The sequence below is a fragment of the Phyllostomus discolor genome, chromosome 7 (genome assembly GCF_004126475.2).
Source record: "Phyllostomus discolor isolate MPI-MPIP mPhyDis1 chromosome 7, mPhyDis1.pri.v3, whole genome shotgun sequence".
In the NCBI taxonomy this organism is placed as follows: Eukaryota; Metazoa; Chordata; class Mammalia; order Chiroptera; family Phyllostomidae; genus Phyllostomus; species Phyllostomus discolor.
Genome location: NC_040909.2, coordinates 51,413,865 through 51,437,949, shown reverse-complemented (window position 1 = coordinate 51,437,949; position 24,085 = coordinate 51,413,865). Strand labels below are relative to the sequence as shown.

At 46.1% G+C, this 24,085-nt stretch overlaps 1 protein-coding gene and 1 pseudogene across 1 annotated transcript in view; both read right to left on the bottom strand.

Annotated features, from left to right (window-relative positions):
- The window catches only part of FLNB (filamin B), a 140,598-nt gene that overhangs the window by 89,321 nt on the left and 27,192 nt on the right, over positions 1–24,085 (bottom strand).
- On the bottom strand, positions 13,649–14,992 carry LOC114501779 (annotated as a pseudogene).

The following is a 24,085-nucleotide window of genomic DNA, read 5'->3' as shown; positions in this document are numbered from 1 at the left end:
GACCCTCTTAAAAGGCTGCACCCCAAACCACAGAAACCAAAGGTAATTTCATGGCTGCAGATTCAGTCATAATAAAACTTGATCATGTAAAACTGGATGAGTAAAGCCTATCATGAACTGGTTAGTAACACCAATTAGAGTCGAGCAATCCTCATTCAAAATTATGGTGCCCCATGTTATTCTATGTAATAAATTGTGTAAATAATAGCTCTATACAGATCTGTCTACATTAACCCATGAGCCCAATGACAAATCAAAATGAAGGACCCCTTGTCCAAAAAGCACTGAGAACTTCTAGACAGCACCAGCAGTGCGTTAAGGCAAGCATGGAGCCCTGTATGAAGCCAGCTCTGCTTCTGAGGTCCTATGGTCAATAAAGCAAATAATCTGCATGAAACTGTGCAGGACTCTAGTATCCCAGGAATTCATCCCACCAGACCATACATTTCTCCAGGAGGCAGTCCTTGGCCATGACTGAATTTTTTAGATTACATGTCCTATTATGAGGTTGTCTTTGAAGTGCTACCAACTGATCCTAGGAAAGTCCAGGTCATACATTTTTTTCATGCCAGTTTTCTTTATTCAAGCTAAAGGGAGAAGAGCAGGAGTGGGGTGGGGTGTGTGTGTGCTTATCGATGTTATGGTAACAGGGGTGTCCACATGGGGTCTGGACTTGCACCAGGCAGGCAGCGAACAGGCCAAAGTCTCATCCAGACACAGGCCTCAGTCTGCAAAGCTCAAACTTCTCTGAGTTGTGTGTTAAATGTTTTCCAGATACAAACTTGCAGTTTTCTTTCATAAAGCAAAACACAAAGCCAGTTAGCTCTATCTTTACCCAGCTTATAACATGCTGGTCTAAAGGAATGAGACATGAATCTTTTTCAAAAAGATTCTGGGGGAAATATGACCCAGTAAAAGTCTGAGCCAAATTTATGAAAAATACAATGCCCAGAACTTCTGTTTCCAATGAATTCAAGGTGGGTGTCCAAACAGGAAAGCCCCCATTAAGGTCTCACTGGGATAAATGATACTTTCACTCTGCTATTCTAAGAAGCTGGAGGGACGGCAATCCTCATTCCAAAAATGATTTTGACAGGGAAAAAGGTTCAATGCTTCACCGAACTCTTGGAACAATAAAAAGATGGCGACTTGCCCAAATGGCCTCCCCCGTACCCACCCACATGAAATAGGAGACTTCTAACACCCTGAAAATGAAATACTACTCAGCATCCCAGTGCCCATGTCTGACCATCACAGCAGATCACAAAATTTCTGGACCCGAGTGTGCTCTGCAATGTTTATGTGGAGTGTAAACGCAGAGCAGGTCAGCCAGAAGCTGCTCTGCAGGAGAGTTAGTGAGAGCCTCTTTCAGGAATACAATAAGCCAACACTGTCACGCCCACCCGTCCTCCTAGAATCTGCTTAGATTGACAGTGGGTTGGAATCTGGCCCCAAGTTTCTCCTCCCCAAATCACAACCAATCACAATCCTCGAGTAACTAGTCCTGGCTCTGGACAACACTGACCCTCAAACCACATCCACCTTCTGGAAGTACTTAAAATTATCCAGCATTGCTTAGAAGTGAGGGCAGAGGCTTTTTTTTTTTTTTTTTTTTTTTTAATAGCTAGAAAGTTAACTTGAGCTACTACAAATTCTAGGAGGGAATGTTTTCACGTCATTCCAGCACATCAGTTCTTCAGGCTCTATTTAGCAAAATTCTGGAATTGGTACATTTATAGGGGTGGAAACCAGCTATTTTTAGGTCATCTTCAGAAGCCTCTTGAAACATCACTTTTGTGGACAAGTTCCCCCAAGGTAAGGGTATGGTGATCTTTCACCTCTCTCTACTTGTATCAGGAGGGTCAGATCCACACAACCATTGGTGTACCTACTACATGCACTGTGCCAACCTTCTCTCCTGGCTATTACCAGGGTGGTAGGGTTGCGGACCCAGGAAAATTAGCCTGAGTAGACTCCATTCCACATTTCTGCTCTCCTGGGTAAGGACAGCAGGCCATGCTTACACAAGGGCCACAGTGCAGCTGGTTATTGGGTCAGAAACAGCCACACAACTTTGCAGGAATCAAAGAGAGGTTTCAGAAAACCTTCTAGCATAGGAGTTTCCAAAAACCTCCTTCTAGTGTCCCTGGGGAAACTTCGCCCGCTGTGTTCTGCACTACATGTGGCCATCAGGGAAACAGCAGGCTCCGCTCCCTGACCACTCATCTCGGTCACCCACTGAGAGGCAGTGTGGCAGCGCTGTCTCCAAGTATAGGTTCTGGAACCAGCAGGTCAACTAGATACCTCACTTTAAACAATCTGACCACCCTCTCTAAGCCTTATTTTTCCTCATCTACTAAATGGAAATGATCCCAGTCAACAGTTCACAGGGCCGCTGTAAGAATTAGAGAATGCCTGGCACTCAGTAGGCACTTAATATTACCACCCCCCTTACTTCATCCACCTCATTTCTAAGTAACTGCTATGTGTCAAGCACAGAAGCTCTAATCCAGTGTTGTGTGCAAGTGCAAAAAAAAAAAAAAAAAAAAAAGGAAAGAAAGTACCTTGTGAATTAATGGGAGGGTGAAATGTTCAGTACGTCGCTTCTCTGAGCCAAGCTATTCATAGGTCTTGAGACTTTGAAGTCCCTGCTCTCTGGTACCAAGAGGATGCTGAACCACAACATTAAACATGCAAGGACATGTGAACCCAGGACATGTAAGGTAGGTAGATGCACAGGGGACACATCTGGGCTGGGCAGTTCAGGAGACCAACATGGCCTAAGATCACCAAAGAGGAACCAAGAGTTGCCCCAGGAACGGAACTACTGATAATTTATCGGACCTTCCTGAAAGAGAATCTGGTCCAAAGAGCAGCCCACAGGGCTGGGGCTGGCTCTTTCTTGACTTCCTGGCTCCCCGCTGCCCCCAGGTTCACCCTGATCATTGGCCCCAGCCTGCCTGGCCTGGAGCGCTCTCCCCAGCCCCTCTCTTGACCTGGCTAATGCCTCTTCTCTCTCCAACTCTGCAAAACTAGAGGGGTCCCCTGTTAAATGCCCCTCACTGCCATGTGATCGCCTCTTTCAGTGCACCTACAATTGTGCTTAAATAATCACCTGTGTGGTGTCCACCTCCTCTGCTCAGTGTCAGCTCCACAAAGGCAGAAACGAGTCGTTTTGCTGCCTGCAGATCCCAGAGCCTAGACCCCACAGCCCAGACCCTTGGCTATTGGGGGGACCAGTTGCCACACACACAGCTCCCTACCCTCTCACCTCCAGTGCTGCCTGAGAGGCAGTGTTACCTGCTTTAGAGCATATGCAAAAAGCACACAGAATTCTCAACAGCTCTAGACCGCGGCCACCTCTGAACTCCTAGCAGACAACACAGCATGTGGCACACAGGGAAGACTGAGGACAGATCCTGAAGGGTACAGGCTGTGCAGGTGTAGGCTCAATGCCACCATGAAAGCCACTGGACCCTGGCCAAGCAAGCCACTTCCTATATGCCCCAGTTTCTTTATCTGTAAACTGGGGATAATGTAGGAACATGAGCGCAGGGCCACTCAGAAGGCTAAACGTGATAACACATCTTCAACACTCAGACCTCCGGTGGGCTTTTATTAAATGCTGGTATTCTTACCGCCACTGATTTCAGCATGCTTTTATCAAACTTGAGACAAAAGGACAAAGGAAGGACAAAAAAGTGAAAGCTTAGCTGTCATAGGCGGTAACCTGTAAGTCTGCACTGGGGTTTCCCATCAGCCTTGACTGCCTGGGTGAGCTGACAGCAGCATTACCCTGTGAAAGGCCACCCCAAGGTCACCCACAGTGCAGAGCTCAGTCACCTGGGCCCAGAACCCACTGGCAGACCCAGTGCTCACTGACATCCCAGGTGGGCTCATTTTTTTTTTAAGGTTTTATTGTTTTATTTTTAGAAAGAAGGGAAAGGAGGAGAAAGAGAGGGAGAGAAACATCAATGTGTGGCTGCTTCTCAAGCACCCCCTACTGGGGACCTTGCCCACAACCCAGGCAGGTGCCCTGACTGGGAGTTGAACCAGTGACCCTTTGGTTTGCAAGCTGGCACTCAATCCACTGAGCCATACCAGCCAGGGCCCAGGTGAGCTTTGCAGGTTTTCCCCATCCTGGCTTCTTTTCCAGCCTAAAAAAACCACAGCCGAATTATAGGCCTCAGTTGTCCCAACAAGAGAGCACCCTGAACTAAAAATAGGCAGTTTACCACTTTCATTAGCTTCACAGTCAAAACCTAGCCCAGATGTCACTCATTCCTGAGGCCATGTTGAAAGGGGTCCATCTCGGTGAGCTACCTAGAATGGGGGTCACATTTCTGGGGATGCAATAGTCCTTCTATACATATGGCAAAAGAAGGACTGTGCACTTTGGCTCAGGTAGCCAGAGGTCCCTGGGCAGGATGAAGTGGCCCAGCTGGCTTCTCTCCTCCCTGGTCAGTGCCTCTCTCCAGCACCCAAACTAACAAAGGACAAGACTTACAACCAGGTGACTCACTCCTGATGACTGAAGGATATCTGTGGCCAAGGCCACTCAGATCCTTCCTCCCTTCCTCCCAGGCAAGCGGCTTCCTACTAGATTACCCTTCCTAGCCTCCCTTGCAATTGGGTGGTATGGTTGCCTCACCAATGAGCAGTGAGCACCAGGAAGCATGCTGTCACTGTGGGCCCTGGGTGGTGGGTGTGCCTCGTCCAAGCACTCTCCCCACTAATGCCAGCCAGGGCCCCTGACATCATAGTCCCTTAGCTTTGACTGGCCCTAGGACAGGGCAGGCAAGGTGATGGAAGGAACCTGGGTCCCAGAATAGGGTGCCTCACCAACCTGAAGACTGAAAAAAAAAAACACTGCTTCTTAAATCTGTTCATCACAGAGTTTGTTCTGGGGTAAAGAGGACGTTCTGAGCCTTGAAGACCTGGAGTCACATGGGCCTATTTGTATGGGTAAGTCCACATACAGGCCACAATAAAATAAGAGTGGATGGGAGCACTGAGGTCAACAGGATTTCCAATTCTTTTTCCTGCTCATGAACTACTCAACAGTACCAAAGAACTATCTGAGTTAACGATTTTTACACATCACTATGTCAGCTCCAGTTAATAAAAAGTCCATTCAGAAGGCCTTTATACGTTAGTAATTTTTCAAGACATAATATAGTAGACCAGGAGTAGCAAATCGTTTTGGCATATGAGGTTAAAACTCAGTGTGTCGAGAGGATTCTGAGGCCCTATCTGGACTCAGCAGAAAAGACTGCCAAAATGGGTCACCAGTGTCTGCCATGGGCAGGCCATGGGCAATAGACTGGGCAAAGAAGATCACTGTGCAGATCAGCAATGTCTAGCCTGGGCACCGCATGGGAGTGGAAGTCGGGATTTCTCTGCAACAGACCTCGGTAACATTCCCAAACCCCTGCCCTGAGGTTTCTGCCACAGGCTCTTTCACATTCTTTAAGCATGCATAACCTCGGACTTCACATTTCCTACTTTGCCAACTATTCCTTCTGTTCTCTGTCATTTGCTGCACAATTTCTGCCTGGAATAAGTGGAACAAATTATTTCCTAAATATTTTTATTTTGGTATAGTTTTTGTGGACTTCAGCTCAAGGACACTACAGAAGTATACTACTTCGTAATTTACCCCAAACACCCTATTCTCTGGTTAAGAGGAATCCCTTATTTAAAATTTGCATCATCACCTAGTGAACTTTCTTTACAATGTCACTTTTGAAAAAAATCGCTATCACTTTTTAGAATATCTTTATATCTAGCAACAAAGCCACACTTGAACTAAAGGAGGTGGGCCTATTAAAGAGCCTGGTACTCAGTAAACCTCTTACTGCTTAGTATTACTGGGAAAGCCTTGAAAAGTTAGAATAAGGATTCTAACCTTGTGAGAAAGGTTAAAGGAAGAAGCGGAAAAAAAGACACCCCCAGATGGTCCAAGCAGTGCATTCTAAACTAGGTTTTTGACCTCAAAGCCACAGTCCCCTGCATTCATTCTGTTGCTACCACACAGTTGTCCTGGGCAACTAGCAGGACAAGGGCCCCACGGCCTGAGCATGGGTTGGAGCAGCCCAGAGTCCAGACACTGGGCAACATGGATAAACCCCAGCGTGAGCTCACACGGGGGCATCTGTCCCTCACTCAGAGCCTCCAGCCACAGCTGCTCTGAGAACACGTCCAGCTGAAATAATAAACGCTGGCTGCAGACTGAGGTCTTTGTCACCTTTTGACTCCAGCTCAGTCACGTAGTAAGTCCACCTCACCGGAAACACCGCTCACAGCCCACCCTGTGCATGCTTGCGCAGCCCACCAGGAAGCCCTGGGGGAAAGAGGTGAGGGGCGGAGAAATCAGGCGGGAAAGACTCCTAACTAAGCGCCTCCTCTCTGCACAATAGCAATCAAATCCTGAAGACAGCTCAGTCATCCAGACCTCCCCCGGGGGCCGGCGGCCCTGTGCCACAGTCCTCACCTCCTGTAATCCTCATAGCAACCCTTTGATGTTGGCTTTTAAGGTTAATCCCATTTTACAGATGAGAACAAAGGCCCACTGAGGCACTTGCCAAAAAATTTAAACCCAGTTCTCTCATAGCCAGAGCCCAGACTCACCCTCTCTATGTCTCTGAATACACATTATGTCACATGGCTCCCTGAGCTGAATGCAGTGTGACTCTCATTCCACAGATGCGGAGACTGAATACCAGGAAGGAACCCACCTCCAGGCACCATGGCCAGGAAGTACTCGTGCTTGGGAGGGGAACCCAGGAAGAGCCTCTGAACTTCTACCTGCCCAGTCCATCCCACCATCTCTGAACTGCCACGGTTCCGGGAGGAAAATGCAGTGGGTGCCAGCACAGAGCCTGGAAGATCCAAGCAGCAGTCAGGACTGGGTCATTTCAGTAGCACCTGTCCTTCCCTGACTCTCACAGCTTCCACCGACCAGAGAACCAGGGGTTCTAACCCTGTCCCTGCGTCTGGGAGACATGCCACGCAGGCCTCACTGCTGGGCACAGGAATCAGGAGACCCAGCTCTGCCCAGATCTATTAACCTGTGTTTTCCCTGAAAAATGGAAATTCGGATACTCATAAGACTAAAAGTTAAATTAGGACAGTTCAATTTGTCCTATTCATCTGTTCTTCTTACATCCAAAATATAACTTCCTAGTTGCCTACTGAGTGCCAGGCCCTGCACTGAGTACAAATTATGCTTTTAAGTAAGAAAATAAGTTAAATTGGCTTTAAAACACTCCACAAAGAGATGACATTATTATAATGAAAACCAGCATCCCCCCCACCCAGGGTAAGACACTGAAGATCTTTTAAAGAAAAAAGGGGGGGGGGACCTTTTTGCCTTTTGTCTCTCTCTCACACTTAGGCCATGTTTCCAGAGGGGTTCTTCCCCTCTCTTTTATAATTGACTAAAAGTTAAAAAATAATAATAATGATGAATAGGATAGGCATTCACACTTTCACTGCAAACTTGTAAAAGTTGAGCTTTGTTACAGAATCAGATCAAGGTGACTTCCTCGGTTTGAAAGGGGAGAGACCAGTTTGCATTCCCCCCGCCACATACCCCGCCTTATGTTATAACTCAGACACGCCTGTTACAGAAATGGCAGCCTGCCCAAAGACTGTGAAGTCATAAAAGGAGCAAAACTCTCAATTTAAAGTCTTGAAAAGGAACCAAGCTGAAGGAAATTCCAAATAATTTATAACTGCTGGCTCTCACCATTATCAACAGAAAGTGGATGAAGCTGGAGGAAATTCTCAAAGGACAGATATGAGGGCATGGTCCCCACCCACTTTGCCTGTACTGACACTTTTTGGACAGTTCCTCCCTGTACCAGCTCAGCAGAAGTCTCAAATTTGTACCCCCATATGTGGACCTTAAGCCTACAATTACAGGAGACCTCCAGATGCGCACGCACCCAACGTAACGGAGCTCTTGCAGCCCAGGTGCACGCTCCTCCCTGTGGGTGTAATGCCACACTGATACCCACATGTAAGAGTGTGGGCACGGGGGCAGACCTGAACCCCCTCAAACAAAGGGGAGCCCACTTGCTGAGATAGTAACTGGTAGTCAAGTAACCCAGAGGTCAGGGACACTAAGTTAGTGAGTGATGGGGTGCTACCTGCTGGTCAGAGAAGCCAGATTCCTCCCCTCCCCCACCAGGCACAGCCGAGTACTGGTCCTGGGCCTTGCTTGGGTCACTCCCTGCTGCACTTGCCATCTTGTCTGTGAGATTAGTCATGGCTGGACTCACCTCATTGAACTGCTGTGAGGAAGGACAGCAGGTAACATTTCGTCTGATCGTGGTTCTCCCGTATTAGTGGGGACTGTCATGACTGCCATCGTAATACAGAATACTACATGCACACACAAGTCTGGGGACTAACGGCGCCCCACTAACATTGTGAACTGTAGACCGCTGAGAGCCGAACACCCCAGAACTCACCCTTCCAACACAGACAAGCATTCCATCTGCTAACAACCACAAGAACCAGCCCATCAGGGACACAGGATTAAAGCTGATAGAATCAAGATGTTCTTTGCTCAGTGGGCTGCTAAATGAACTGGCAGTCTGCTAGAATCTGCAGGCCACCCCAACTCCTCCAGCAGATTCCTGAGCAGTCTGCAGGGGCCCAGCCCGGCCACTGCTGACAGAAAATTAAATGCAAGGTCAATACATTCAATTTGAAACACAAAGTATTCAAGAAAGTTCCCTAACATGATTTGTTTTTCTCATGAGGGGAGGGAGTGATCTTTGGGGACTACAGTGATCTTTAACCGTGGAAGCAGTTCATTACTATAACCTAATGGCGGGGGTGGGGGCACTAAAAACAACTGAAATGCCTTTGCGTGACCAAATGCTTACATAAACTTTACAGAATGCTCAGGAACGGCAACAACAGGCTGCTGTGAAAAGAATGAGAAAGATTTGTTTGTTTCAATAGGAACAGACAGGCTTCCATGATATATCAAGGGAACAGGACAATTTTCAGAAAACTATAGATCACGGAACTCTGTTTTTGAAAAGGTGTAACTGCGTCTGAACGACAAGGCCTGGGAGCCCGCCCACGGACCGTGCTCTCTGGCTCTCCGGGAAGGAGGCGTGGGCGACAGAGAAGGGTAGGCTTTCTTTTTTTGTTACTTCATGCTCCCGTGTCACTGGAGTTTTTCAAACTTAAACTACATACATTACTTTTACAATAAATTTTGATATACACCCCCAAAAAGAAACACAGTAACGTATATGTTAAGGAACTCTTCGTTTGAACTAAATAGCTCATCAGGCTCTACAGGCTCGATATGGGAAGCCTGGCGATTTTTATCAAATGATGAATGAGTGTGTGTGGTAAGTCTGCATTTGAGTAAAGGGGTGGTTGGGAGAATTGCACAACTGGGCTCACATATGCACGAACAACCTCTCAAAGAGACGGAAATTGGTCACCGACACAGTGCACTTGCTCCTGGGCAGAGGAGCAGGGAATGGGGAGGAACAGGAGGGCGCCAGCCAGTCTCTCGCCTTTTCACTCCGCCTATGATTTTTACCATGTGTGATGCTACTCTCAACAAATACATGGCACCTCTGCAGGTCTGCAAGGCTGTCCTGGACATGCCCTTTCTCAGCTTTCACACAGTGACCATCCAAGTGCCTTCCCCTTCCTCAGCCAGATGCAGCCATCCCGGACAAGCATTTTTCTGTGCAATTTCAAAGCACTTGCCAGGGCAGTGGAAGATGTTGAAGATTACATTGCAAAAAGATGGAGTCATCTCATTTTGAGCATGTTTTTCAAGCCAACCAACCAAACCAACCAAACAAAAAAAAATAAAAATCTTTCTGACTCCTTCATCCCTCCTTCCCCAGCACCCTGAGAGTGCTCTTCCTATGATACGGAGGCTCAGCCTCTTTGTCATACATGACAAATTCTCACAGCTGCTTTATAAGGTACCACTGTTAGCCCCATTTCCCAGGTTAAAAAACAGATAAGCAGATAAACTAAGCCCTAAGTCACATAGCTCATAAGTGTGAAGCTGGGACTGGAATGTAGGCCATCCAATTCCAGAACCTGCTGTTGAACATTCCCCCTGGAGGCCAGGACAGGGCTGCAAAGGAAGAGGCCCATACATAGACATAATGGTATTACAAAGGCTTTCCAAATGGCCAAAGCCAACTCGGAAATAAATGCCGAGGCTTACATCATCCTCCTAAAAGATTTATCACTGTGCCCCTGAACCCTGTCCTACCATAAACAGCCATGACAGTAAGATAAACAGACAAGCACATAGCAGGTCAGCTTTGCTGCTAAAATGGGAACATGTTCTAACATTCCTAACGCATACTGTCCAAGTGCAGGGCCAGAAAGTGACACTGGCTACATATCCATCACCCAGCATTAGGCGCTGCGGTGACTGCACAGACAGCCCACTCAAATGTCTTCACTGCCAGCTCTCTGTCTAAGGAGTCCTGTGTTTGAGTCGGAAGCTGCTTGCTGGCTCAGCACGAAGACCGCCTCCAACCAAACTTGGCTTTCAGGAGTGCACTCTCAGACCTGGCCCTATCTCCTGTCACCTGGGCCACTTACTAGGATTTCCCCCCTTAAATCAACTCACTTTTTCTTTTTTTCCTAAGACTAATTTTTTTCTACAAACACAGATGATCATTCCATCTGCTAATGACCACAAAAACTAGCCCAGCAGGGACCCAGGATTAAAGCCGGAAAGCCAGAATTATACATATAAAAAGCAACTAGTGCATCAACTACACACACACACACACACACACACACACACACACGTGTGTGTGAAAATATATAGCTGTTACAATTTTAAAATGTAAGTCATATAACATCTCAAGCACCACATTTAGAAAAGACTGCACTAGATGTTAGCTGGTTTCCCAAAGTCTTGGGATTTCTGTGGTCACATAAGCTGGGGACATATGGAGTTGAACAATTTTAAACAGCTGCAGGACTTATCAGAGCTTTTAAAATGCAAATGCACATTGACAATCTCCAAGAGAGCCCTAGGGTGCCATGCAGCATTTCCCAACTTTATTTTGGACTAAGGAACTTGTTTTAATACTTCTCAAAGGACACTAATATTCTCCAGAAGATACTTTGGATAATTCGACCTTAAATTGCCCTTCTGGGGGATTACATTTTTTAAAGAAAGCAGGTGTGGGGGTGAGAGAGACAAGCCAAAGGCACAAAATGAGGATGACAGGAAGGAAATTACTGAGGCTTTCTCTAATCTATAGCTGTTTCAGTGGCAATGATTAAGAAACTATAACCTCACTACTGGAATCAACAAGTTTTGCAGATAAAGGATGATAAAAGCAGGCTCTCAAAACATCGTTCCTAATTAAGGGTGCTAAGGGAAGCACACCCCTTAACCACGTGTTTGTGAAACTCTGGTGACAACCAGCTCATTTAAAGACCACACTAAGAAACCTCTTCTTGTTCCAGTGTAAACTATAATTCTTAAACACAAGCAATGATTTATAGGAATCCAGATCAAAACCAGTCTCCTCCTTCCTGGGTTTGCTTTAGAGCTTCCAATGACAAAATCTTCTTCCCCGGGGTACTAGTGCCAAGTGGGAAGAGTCAGAGATGGAAGCAGTAATTTGGACCACCACTTAAGATGGCAGAAAGGGGAAACCGTCCTGATGTGGGTAATTGGAACATCAAATGATGTGAACAGGGGAAACCACCAGAACCTTCACCCAGCTGACACTGAGCTCTTCACTTCCTATGAGAGGTTGAAGGAGAACTTAGTAAAAGTTAGTAAAAATGATCTTTATGATAACAGAAACACATCCAATTAGCATTCCTAGTGCTACTTAAGGATAAAATACTCAGAGGCATGACAATAACAGCAACGAACCACACAGTCTGAGCGCTGAGGAAACCCACTCTCTAAACTGCTGTGTAGTCAGTCCTGGATCCAAATCTGAGATTTAGTCGCCTGCCATGTGAGTGTCCTAGCGCCGGGGCCAGGCTTTGTCTTTAGCATCATTGTAATCCTAGTACCTAGTGCGATGCCTGTCACACAGTTGAAAAAAAGGGGGGCGAGGAGAGTGACTGCCATCTATTACTCAACCAACAATCACCCACCATCAATAACCAACCATCAACAGTCAATCGGCCAACCTAACCAGACAACCACTAATCAACAAACCTACCAAACAAGCACCCACCGCTCAACTATCAAACCTGATTGGACTGATCTTTGACCACACTCTCCCGGAAAAATACACTCTCCCCATCCACTCTCCCGCCAGTCCTGGCTGGTCCCTGTCTAAACTGATCCCAGCCCAGTAGTCACCTATGAATATCAGGCCTTCTTTACCCACATGTCAAAACTCCTCCCAAGTCTTCCCTCAGACCACAGTAGGGCCATCCCACACCCCTCAGGCGCGGCTCCTCCTCAGGGCAGAAAACAATCTGAAAGCTGGTTGGGGCAGATGGGAGGACTGGTACCAAGATATGAGAAAATAGAAAGAAATCAAAGTTAATAAATGCTTTATTAAATGTTTGAATTTAAAATTTTATCTTTTCCACTAATCATTAAATTTCGTATTCACAAAAACTATATTACATTTGAAAATGAGTCACAAGTTAGTTTTTTCACATCAAGAATTCCCAAGTGCCCTGGCTGGCGTAGCTCAGTGGATTGGGCTGCGAATCAGGCATCACAGGTTCGAGTCCCAGTCAGGGCACATGCCTAGGTTGCAGGCCCTGGCCCCCAGCAACTGCACATTGATGTTTCTCTCTCTCTCTCTCTTCCCCTTCCCTCTCTAAAAATAAATAAATAAAATCTTTTAAAAAAAGACATTTCTAAAAAAAAAAAAAAGAATTCCCAAGTGTGCATTATGACTGCTGAGAAATCAATCAACTATAAAATAAAGCAGTCATGACCACATAATTAAAAAAGCACAAATACAAATAAAAGCAAAACTATTTTTCTTAAAACCTTTCAAATTACTTTATAGCCACACATACAAACACACACCTTTTTTTTTTTAAGTGTAAGAGATGGGTGTGTTTTATTGTATTTGATATGAAAGGTTCAGGGCCTAAGGTTTTAAAACATTCCAGCAGTCTGGACAAAGTCCAAACTCAGCAGGGTCACAATGCCCCTCACAGCCGATCTCTGCCTGTCTCCCTGCCCTGCCCTCCCTGACGCCATGCTCCTGCTTCTGGTAGAAAATCCAAGTGTAAGAGCCTCCAGGTCTCTGCACAAACTGATCCCTCTACTTAAAACACCCGCCTCTCTGCCTTTCACTCTCTGGCTCTTTCTTAGCCATCTTCCAAGATTCAGCCTCTTCCCTTGCCCTTTGGCATCATGCTTTATGATAACTGTAAAGAATTTCTCACAAAGTAGATAGTTCCACTTCCCACAAGATCAACTATAAAGCCAAATGTCCAGGACATTTAGCAACACAAGCCACCACCTTCAATTGCCACACATCTTCCTATGACTGATGGTCTAAGTCAGCGGCTCTAGCAAAGGAAGGTGTGTGTGTGTGGGCGGGGGGGGGGGGGGGGGGAGGCAGGGGAGTAATCTATGAACTTGAATAAGAAAAAAGTTAAATCTTTTTTTTAAGAAAATAAAAATGGGGCATTTATTCATAACCCAAAAAAACAAAAACAGACAAACCAACCAACCAACCACTAAGCAATAGGGTAAGAGATTAAATGTAAACCGTGAGTTCCATCCCAGCACTATTCCTCCAAGCCTGCATGGTCAGTGGAATCTCTGGAGAGAATACCTGGACAACAGAGGACCCATCAGCGATGCCTCGGGTCTGTACTCCTGTGGTGTCTTCAGCCATCTCTCTCTCTCTCTTGTCTTTGGGTGGACCCTGAACAAAACACCAGTCCATGATGATCGGCTGTCCCACCAAATCCTGGCTATTGAGTCCCTCCGTAGAAGCCTGGGCCTCCTTGCATGTTTCATACTCAGCTAGCATATACCCCCCACTTCAGGTATTGTATGCCCATCCAGGGTGAGGTGGATGTTTTTTATTCACCCATACTCTGCAGATTTGTCATGAATGTCTTCTTGGACGGCTTCCTCATGGACTGCAGTGACAAAGAGAATCCAACTTCAACAGTGTAATGGTCCAGGTTCATCTCCATGCTGCTCCGCGCTGTCACAACCATCACACATCTGCCCCCAAGACCCATCACAGCCAAAGCTGTGGCCCTTCCATTTCTTCACTTTTCCTTCAGTTTGTGGATGCTCTGGTCTCCATTCTCATCCATGGTGAAATCTTTGCCTCTGGCCTTGTGAAATCTAACACATCTGCCACCTTGCCTTGGTTGTCAAAAAAGTTAAATCTTTGCTTTTAGTAATCCCTAAGTAAAATGTAGCATATCTTTCTATCATGAAGGTAGACCATAAAACACAGGTGTATTATTAGCAACACCTGTGAGATTTTGTCACCAAAGAAATCAGATCTTTCCCCATCACATTACAGTATTGGCATACATCACTACATCAAAATTGTGACAGTATTAGACTTGCTACTAGGTCTTATCACTAAACATTTTAATACTAATGTGCATTTACTACTATATCTCAAAAATTTATTCCTGAAAATTGTATTTCAATACAACACCACATGTTATTTAGACCCCTGTTTAAGATGTACAAAGAGGGGGGTCATCCTGATGTGGGCAGTCGGAATATCAAATTATGTGAAGAGGGGAAATCTGTTTCACAAGAAAAGAATGCAGTGTTCAGAGAGACAAAGTGTCCAAAATACACTAAGTGAAGAACTCTGGCTCCAATTCATAATTTTTAGAACCAAGGAGTGTAAAGATTTCAGTGATGGGCAGGTTTTGTTGAATGGACCACCGATTAGTGGGACTGTCCTTGATGGGGCAAGCCTCAGTCACCTTTCATGGGATCCCAGGAGGTCACTGCAAATGGATGACTCCCGCTGCCCATCAGGCCCACCATCACCTCCAAGTTATCCTCTCAGGCCATAAGTTCAATCGTTGCTGTTAATCCTAGCTTGTTCCCTTTGGTCCACAGCAGGGGTTGACAAAGTTTTTCTGTAAAGGGCCAGAGAATAAATATTTCGGACTCTGTGGGCCATATAGTCTCTGTAGCAACTGTTCAAACATACCATCACAGTGAAAAAGTGGCCACAGATACTATGCAAATGAATGGGCGTGGCCTGTGTGCCAATACAGCTTTACTTACAAAAACAGGGCCGGACTGGGCCCACAGGCTGTAGTCTGCTCAGCAGCATCACTGTCTAACAGCGCCACCGTTCAACAGGCCTTTCTGTGGTGACTGCAGTGTGTATATGCACGCTGTCCAGTACAGTGGCCACAAGCCACACATGGCAACTGAGTGCTCCAAATGTGGCTAGTGTGTCTGAGGTGCTAAATTATAAACTTTATTTAATTTTAATTAATTTAAACTTAACTAGCCACATGTGGCTAGTGGACAGCACAGTCAAACTGAAGCTCTTTGGCATCCCCCTTTTGAAGCTCTCCACACCCCAGGCAACAGTCAACAGCACAGTGGATGATCCCAACCTCACCAAGGGCCAGTCAGTGGGTGGTCCCAGGCACTCTCACACTCCCGCACTTCCCACTCAGGGCCCTTCCCTGCCCTGGCAATTCTGCAGCCCAGAACATCCTTTGTCTCCTGAATCTGTCCCTTTAAACCGCACTGTTCCCCCACCCCACCTTTGCTACCACCTTCCCTGACACCCCAGTGAAATGTGCTGCTCTGAAGTCACGCCTCTCTGGGAGGCGGTATAAGGAACCTTGTCCTATAAAACGTGCCATGGCAGCTAGTGTACGCATTCTGTCTGCTTTCTTCACTCTAAGACATTTAAAGATAAGGCTACGCCCCCTAGCACAGGGCTTTTAAAATTAACAAGAATGCACTAAATTTGTAAAATGAACACACTTTAATTACAGCTGAGTACCTAATATAACCTGTCTAAAAGTTTTGTGTTTTTTTAGTGGCTGGAGACTAGATTAAGGTAAAACATCTAAAGTCCAGATGAATTTCATATTTGTACTATAAAGGGATACAGCCACTTGGGTTAACATCCCATCCCACCACCACAAGAGCTCACCTCCCCAAAGCATTGGTGTTCCTCATTTGTAAAATCAGTTGAAAATGCCTACACCTGGCAGGAATGGAGAGCACTCAGCACAGTGCCAAGAGATATAAATAGCAGCCTCCTGGTAGATACAAATGCTCCATGAACACAGCGGGTGGAGGAGGCATACGCACTAGACTTGGCAGGGGCAGAAGTGCAGAAACACCATGGTGACCGTGGGATTCCAGCACCAGCCTTTCATATGGTCTCATTTAGGACCAGTGGGCATGACCTTGACACAACAGCTGTGCTCCCCGGCCTCTGACCGCACTAGCACTTTAAGTCACTTGGAGGGGGTCAGTGCACACGGAAGGCATCCACCAGCCCGAGAAAGCTGTGGGCTGCTGCTCTGACTGCTCAGATGACAAAGTGCCACCCTCGTAAATGTCAAGGCCGCTGCACACAAAACAGTCAATAAACTGCAGTTTCTCCAGCTTCTGGGGATTCTCTGAACAGATAAGAAAATCTGGCCATTTGTTATCCCAGTTTTCTGACCCAAGGCACTGTTTCCCCTTTTACTCAGCTCTCCTACTCACCAGGCTGGGTGCCAGGTGACTAAGCCATTGTTAGCAGTCACACCCGCCCTCGGAGGGAGGGAGGGAGGGGCGGGGGGAAGGAGGGAGCCGCCCCGCAGTGGAGGGAGCTCCAGAGTGGGCAGGGGCCATTTTAAACCAAACTAGGTTTAAAGGATGGCTTTGAACTGTGGCTGCTCTGTTGGAAGTTCTTAATAGAAGGAATCCCAGTCATGTCATAAGTTGTTGCTGATATATGAGGGGGGACCACAAAATACCTGAATATAGTTCTTAAAAATTGTGTATTTATTCTTACATGTTTAAACTTCAGTTACCTTCAAAGTACTCTCCATTTGATGCAATACACCCATCAAGAATTTTTCCCACTGCTCAAAACAGTTTTTGAACTTGTTGATTTTGATGCCTCTTAGTGCTTCTGCCATTTCTTGTTTCACCTGTTCCATATCAGCAAAACATTTCCCTTTGAGGGGTTTTTTCATTCGGAGAAACAAAAAAAAAAAGTCACTCAGGGCTAGATGGGGTGAATTGGGAGGGTGGAGCACAGTGATCTTGCCGTTTTGGGTCTCAAACTGCTGAACACTCTGTGGTGTGATCAGGTGGCACTCATAAATCACCCATCATGAAATGGGCAAATGCACTGAGTCTTCAAAAAAAAAAAATCACTGAAGCTGAATGCAGCCTCTCACAACAGCACCAGCTGGTACACTGATTCAGATGGGCTCCTAGAACACTCCCCCAGTGGGGAAACCTGTCCTATAAGGGGCCTGCCCTCCAGAAGATAATTCTGGCTTTTTGGGGGGTTATCCCTCATATAGGAAGTGTTTTTCCTCATCATTACCCATTTTCCCTAGTTATAAAATACCCTGTTGCAATCAGTTCTGATTACAGTCAAAGTATGAGTAAAATAAAATGAGTCTCTCCCCATGACCCCATCCAGTCAGGTCAGGGTTAGGCTGCTGTTAATGCCGACTGTGACCTTGGGCCCACCTCAGGCTTCGCTTGTCCAACATTCTTCTCAAGCCTCAACACTTCTGTGGCTCATAGAAATCACTCTAGTCTCAAGCCTGGCTACACACTGGAACCATCTGGAAAGCTTTTAAAAAAAAATAAAAATAAAAAAAAAGAAGAAGCAACACTGCCCCTTCCCAAAAGAAAACAAAAATGAGTGTGTCTTGGGGGTCAGGCCAGGGAGGTCAGTAATGTTGAAAGCTTTCCAGTTGGTTCTAAGGTGCAGCCATGCGGCCAGGGTTCGGAACCACTGTTGGCAACCAGACCTCATATGAATTTGATCACACCGAAATCCTCGCCCAAGAGGACAACCCCTTCTTCAATTGCAAATGGGCCTGAGGCAAACCCCAAGAGAGGTGAACGAGGGAAGAGAAAAGCAAGTATACTCAGGAACTCGCTGCGTCCGAGACTTTTGGGTCAGGCCTCCTTTCTCACACTCAGATGCGAGGGACCACTTTTCTTAAAGGAATGAAACCACATTCTACGAAAAAGATGCTGCTGCTATTCCCTTGGAATAAATATGCTGCAGGGGTAAGCAGAGGGCCAGAGGGGTCCCCCCAAGAACTGTGCTTCAGTTTTTCTTTTTTAAAGACTACCCATTCATAATAAAATCTTACACAGAGGGTGAGAAGCTGCTGCAAATGAGAGGGGCAAGTCATTCATTGGAGAAGCCTTGCCCTTGGTTCCTGGCCCCTCCCACGACAGGCCCATTTTACAGAGGGGTCAGACAGGTGAATGGTCAGACATACTCAAAGGCAAAGGTAAGCCTTGGCCAGTGTGGCTCAGTTGGTTGGAGTGTCGTCCTGTCAACTAAAGGTCCTGGGTTCAACAATCTGCAACATGCCTGGGCTGTAGATTACATACTGGTTGGGGCACGTGTGAGAGGCAACCAATCCAAGTTTCTCTCACATCGATGTTTTTCGCCCTCTCTCTCTCCCTCCCTTCCCCTCTAAGCATGTCCTCAGGTGAATATATATATATATATATATTTAAAACAGACATGTGATCAGGCCCAACTCTTCGGAGGACTTCCTCCAAATGCACAGTTGATATCAGCCACTCACAGAGTAAACAACTCATGTATCCAAGCACCCTGGCTGCAGTATTTCACAAGCAATAGGCCCAAATATTATCCCATTTTACAGATGCCAAAACAGAGGTTTCAAGAGGCCAAGCTATTTGCCCAGGGCCACTGTACAGGTGAGTGGTGGGGCCCCAGGGGGATGATGTGGAAGAAGAGGGGGCTAGAGAGAATCTGTCTTAGCCTCCCCATTATGCCAGCCAACCTGGAGGCTCAGGGTCAATGTTTCCAAATTCTAATTTGACAAGAAAGCCAAGTGAGATGGAGGTCAGGCCTTCTGTAGCCAAGCCCTGAGCCTCTCACCTGCTCACTGGGGAGTTTTTACACCTGGTAACGTGTGCAGGCCAAAGTAGCTTGGGTAACTGCTTAAGTGGGACCTCCACCAGGCCAGAGAAACCTGAGTACAAAACCCAGCCCAGGACCAGAAACCCCAGCGCTGGACCCACGTTTTCCCAGAACATTTTATGGTAGATTTCAAATAAAATTAAATGGATACAGTTACCACAATCAACACTTGAATAAAGTCAGGACCCCTCCTAGTCTAACGGCCCACTCATGCACAACAAATGACCCTTTAAAAATAAAATGTAAAAAATTGTAAAGCTCAATCTATTTCTTCCAACTCACAAGGTAGAGAGGGTTTTGTAAGTGTCCAAATCCAGAGGACTTTCCCTCCCTCTGCACAAGGGGCCTCCCACAGCAGAGGGCCAGGCGAGTCAGCTGGTCGGGGCCCCGCAGGTATCAAGTATGCATTTTCTAGAACTACTCTGAACGGCCTAATGAACAATTTCCACATCAGCCTCCCTTCCTCCCCAATTTAAAGGCCCCGCTCAGAGCTGCAAAACAGTCCTGACACCCGCTTTGCAGCTCCTGAAGTGTCCGTGGAGAACGAGCCAATTTTTCCACGGCACTGGGCCAGCAGTGTGATCACATGCTGCATCAGAAGCTTCTGATTGTTCATCAGAACGCAGAGACCTGGCTGCAGGCTGCATGCAGGCGGGAGGCTCCATCAGGCTTCCTGTTGTAATAAATTCCTCCACACCCCACCTGTGAAACTCCATTTCCATTTATTACCAAAACTGGAGCCCTGGCTTTCTAGCTTTTTCCTGAGGCCTGGAAGCTGGCTTTTCCAGCTGATGACATCACTGACAAGCTTCTGACAATGGCTCCAGAGAGGTTTAACTTTTCACTAATACCTAGCAAGAGCACATTCCACAGGGGTGAGGTCGTGTTTAGCTAATTCTGACCCGTACCCAGGCACCCAAAGCCGCAGCATGATGGGATGCCACGGCAGCTCTCCCAGGACGCGTGCGGGGCTGCAAAGGCCGCTCACAGCAAACATGAACACCTGGGCACTGCTGAGCAGGCGGCAGGACCGAGGGCTGCCAGATTTTGCAAATAAAATACAGACCATCCAATTAAATATGAGTTTAGATAAACAATAAGTATTTCGTGTAAATATGCCCCACTCAGTGACTTGTAACATGAGAGAACTGCCTGCCACATATTTGGAACATACTTACACTAAAAAGTTCAATTTGAATTTCAGATAACCAGCAAGTAACTTTTTAGTGTGAGTGTATGCAAATGGGAAACACCACTTGAACCAAGAGATAGCACTTAGCATCCCTGATAGCTGGACAAATCGTCGGACGTGCCTTACCTCTTGGTGTGTGTGATGCAGTTGGAAGCACTCCTGACCTTTGGAAGTGAACTTGCCAAAAATGTTTAACTCAAGTTTAATCACAAGCAAAGAGACAAATCTATTATAGCACATGGAACATTCCATGCCCTGCAACTCCTGGTCTAGTCTGCAGACAGCATAGCACTGGCATTCTCTGGAATTCTGTCAGAAGCACATTCTCAGGCCCACTGCTCTTCAGAATCAGAATGTACATTTTACCAAAATCATTAAGAAATGGAGACTGTACAGGTAGGTTATATGGGAGTGTCTACACTATTCCTTCATGCTATCTGTAGGACTAAAAGTTTCCAGGGAATTTAGGGAGGGGAAAAATACATTATTACTAAAATTAAAATTTTTTAAATAAGTCAAGCATTGGGCCCTGGCCGGGTGGCTCAGTTGGTTGGAGCATCATCCTGTACACCAAAAGGTTGTAGGTTCAATCCCCAGTTAAGGAACAAACCCAGGTTGTGGATTGGATCCCTGATCAGGATGTTACAGGAGGCAACCAATCCATGTTTCTCTCTTGTCAATGTTTCTCTGTTTTTCTCCTGCCCTCCCTCTCTCTTTCTCTCTCCCTCCCCCTTCTCCTCTCTCTCTAAAATCAATAAACATATTCTCAAGTGAGGATTAAAAAAATAATACATAAGTCAAACATAAGAAAATAAATATAAGAAAAAAGTTCATTACAACTCTGGCTCTTGAGTGTTTGTGTTAATTAACATGTATTCATTTTCTTGGCAATACAAGAAAGAACACACTTTCTTCCAAGGAACCAACTTTTCGCCCAGGTGTGAAAACATTTAAGAAAAGTAGCAACTACTCAGGTTCAGGGAGGTTGAGAAAATCCCCCATTTCATCTCCACATGTAGAGACTGGCTTTCCAGGAAAAAGCCCACCAGGCAAAGGAAAAATAAATCTGAAAACTTTCCAGCTTTATTTTCAAATTCAAGCTCTATAGATTCCATCATTTGGCCATAAAAAGGAATGATGTATACAACATGGATGAACCTTGAAAACATTCTGCTAAGTGAAAAAAATCAGTGGCAACAGACCACATGTCTGATTCTACTACATGAATGCCCAGATGCAGCAAATCCATACAGACAGAAATAACTTAGTGGTTGCCAGGGCCTGGGGGTGGGAGGGGAATGTGGAGTGACTGTTAACCAGGACACCAGGGTTTCTCTGGGGGGATAAAAATGTTCTAAAATGATACAGTGGTGAAAGCTGTACAGCTCTATGAACATACTAAAAAGTGTGCAGTTTGTAGAGGTGAATTTTACAGCGTGTGAATTATATCTCAATAAAGCTGGGCTTTTTTTTTTTTTTTAAGAAAATTCTATATACTCCTCCAAGCTATGAGGTCTGCCTTATTCTTCCTAGAAGAAGGCAATTGCAGGCAGGATTACAACAAGCCAAATCCCCAGACCCGGGGCCAGAAGCCTGGGTTCCGGTCCAGCCTCCATTGCTCCCTGTGTGACCCTGAGCACGTCCTGTCCCTCTCTCAGCTTTTGTCTTCCAGCCTGTAAACTCAGGGCTGGACCAGGAAGTATTTCTAGTTTCTCCAAGACATTCTACGAGGACCAACTACGAGTCTTTTACCACTATTTCAAAACAGCAGAGTTATCGAACTTCCCTTAACTTCATGACAAAACCTCATTTGGTTCATCGAAGATCAAGTTTCAGGTTTACAAAATTTTGTGATCCTATAGTGGTCTTGGGGCTTGATAACATGGCACCTCTACTCATACTTAGCATTCTGACTCAATTCAAAAGACATAAAGATAGAGAAGAAAGGTCATTTTCAACATTGAGCAAGGATTTTTAGAGACATTATCCCCAACACACTTTCAGGATTCCCTTTGAGCAAGCAATATTATGACCCCCCACTCCAACCCCAGTGTGAATGCCAGGGGAGAGGCCAGCCAATGACCTACAGGTCTGGTAATTAGGGTTTTTCACACCTAGTAAAGCTCAGGATGGCAAAGGGACACATCCCTTTCACCCAGCCTCATCTCTACAAACTTATTTGTCATCTTTTGGGCAGCAGGAGCCAGACATTGAAGCCACAGTGGACAAAACTCTCTGCAGAGCCAAAGGCAACATGCTGGAAGTAATCAGTGCTGATTAGTGTTTGGGGAAATCCTTGGCCTAAGTGCACTCTTTGACTTGGTTTTTCCAGCTAAAGCCATGCAGACTTGGGCCTGAGAGAAGGAAATTCCCATTCATAGCTCTAGGACAGTGCCATCTCCTCTGAAGAAAGAAGCAGAAAGGAAAGCTCAAGTGGTCCCAAGGTGCTAATCCTGGGCCTCGCTTCCAGGCAGGAAGCACGAATCCACATAGCTGGGCACTTGAATGTCGGGAACTTTACCCAACATTTTCCTAGGTTGGAAGAGAGGCCCTAGGTACTATTTATTATGAACAGCTACGTCCAAGCTGTTGATAATAAGTAAGATAAGGAGAAACACCCATTTGTCCCTTCTGGACCATCAGCCTACATCGCCTCCCCAAGAACAAGCTCCACCCCCCAGATATGTCTGTAAGGGCCCAGCCTCAGCCTCCACAGCTGAATGGATTGGGGTGGAACCTCCAAAGGGAGCTGAATCACTTTCTCCTTTGAGGTCCCAGCATATAGTTGGACTGAGTAAACTGTAGACAGCCGGGAGCCATGGGCAGCCATGTTGTGTGCAGTGCTAGTGGAGCCCATCTGCGTACAGGGAGAGAGAGGGGAACAAGGTAGACACCAGGGAAAACAGAGGCCATACCCTTGGCTTTCTGCTTCCTGGTCCCATCTTCCTGAGGCCTCTGTAGGACTGCCCTATGTCTGTGAACCATGATGAGGATCATTGGTTAGATGCTTTGTAGGGATCATTGTTGTTTCCGATGCCCATCTGGTACAGTGGGGGAGGGGTGCCCATCTGGTAGAGGCCACCCCTACGCACAGTGGTTGGTTGAGAGCTAGGTACATGATTCAAAGGGGCCTAATTAGCAAACCCTGGACTTTGTATGGGAATGGCTGGAAAGAGTTTTGTGTTGTCACTCTCACTCAATTTTTCTCTTCTGGCTGGGCTTGCTCTAGGAGGACTAAAGGGCCACAGAAGCAGCAGCCTTTTTGCCACCATGTGGAGCCCAAGGGGACACAGTAGAGATGAGGAGAAAGATAAAACCCTGATGACCCATTTGAGCCTCGGGACCCAACCACACTTGGGGGTAGCCCTACTATGGGACTTTGCAGCTACTGGGACAGCAGTCCCTTCTTTTGTCTTTAAATAGTTTCAAAAAGTTTTCTACCACTTGCCACTAAAAAAAAATCCTGATAAAACCATCCTAACAAAAAACAACTTTTTCATTTAAGTTAGCTCAACTAAGTTCCTCTGACTTGTACTTAAAAGAATGGTGCCTAATAAATTACCAAAATGTTTTATCCATTCTATACAGTTAGAGTTTAAGACATATTTTTCTCAAAATTACCCAATATGCAAACAGAAGTCCATGAGATTCCCCAGTTCCCACCCAGCCCCATCAGGAAAACTGAAGAGAAGTTTTATGACCTTGGACAAGAATAGGACATGGTCCTATCCTTGGCTCCCTGAGATTCATTCCCTCACAGCACCATGCT